Source organism: Branchiostoma belcheri, unplaced genomic scaffold (genome assembly GCF_001625305.1).
Source record: "Branchiostoma belcheri isolate BF01 breed outbred unplaced genomic scaffold, Haploidv18h27 scaffold67, whole genome shotgun sequence".
Taxonomy (NCBI): domain Eukaryota; kingdom Metazoa; phylum Chordata; class Leptocardii; order Amphioxiformes; family Branchiostomatidae; genus Branchiostoma; species Branchiostoma belcheri.
The window spans coordinates 1,442,530-1,443,601 of NW_017804320.1; positions in this window are offsets into that span (position 1 = coordinate 1,442,530).

Consider the following 1,072-nt stretch of genomic DNA (forward strand, 5'->3'; position numbering starts at 1 on the left):
CTTCAATATACTTCAATATAGAGATTGTTATCGTACGTAAAATGCTGCTCCGGAGGTTTCATATGATACTCGCATGAGGGGCTTTCATACGAATTTGATACTGTTATGTCATGTTTCAAATTCTACTCTAGCTTGTATTTTTATTAGACAAGATATGCAAGAAAATGTCAAAGCAGGACACGTTTAAACACTTGATGTCATGCAAGAACGAATGTATAGCAGACAAACTATGTAATTATGTTTCCAAATGTTTCAAAAAGAGAGAAGAAAGGGCAACTAACAGTAGATGATAGGTAGTAAATAGTATTGTTGTAATGTATAGAGCATATAGCAATTACCATTAGAATATAGCGTCCCAGTATGCAATACTCATGTTTTGCATACTGCATATCCTATTGTGCATTTAGCCCATTTGGGCATGAACATGCAATAAAAATTCATCTCATATCATTATAATTGTGATATCAGCCGTCCTTCAACTTGCTGTGCTGAATTTGCTGTTATAAGGCCATGTTGATTCGATTATATGGATGACATCCGCGCGCGTATGAATTTTCGGCCGTTTCCAAAAAAAGTTTTCGACCATACCGTAAACATACAAAACAGTTACAAAATGAGCAAATATATACCGTAAGTTAAAAAAAGAATATTTGAAAACGATACCAATGTCGTAGAATGCCAAAATCATACAAAAAAGACGAAAATGTAAAGAAATGAATTTGAAGAGTAGATTATTCGCCATACTCTGTGTCATTTGTTTAACCTTCATGACCACGTAGATTTCATAATGAAGGAAACGATTTTTATTTGCTAAACTTTTTTTTATTCGCACGCTCGCATCAGTTATGGGGTTCCCACAGGATACCATCCATATATGAAACTTTTTATTGCATGTTCATTTCCCGGAGGGATAAATGCATGGATGTACAATGTACTAGAGAGTACTAAAACAATAGTAATATAAAAGGCTAACATTAGGTCTAAGGTATACAATGCTAAAAATAAGATAAAAAGAAATATAAATATAAGTGGTATTGATCTAAGTTCTAATGGCTTCTTCTCTCTTTTTGAA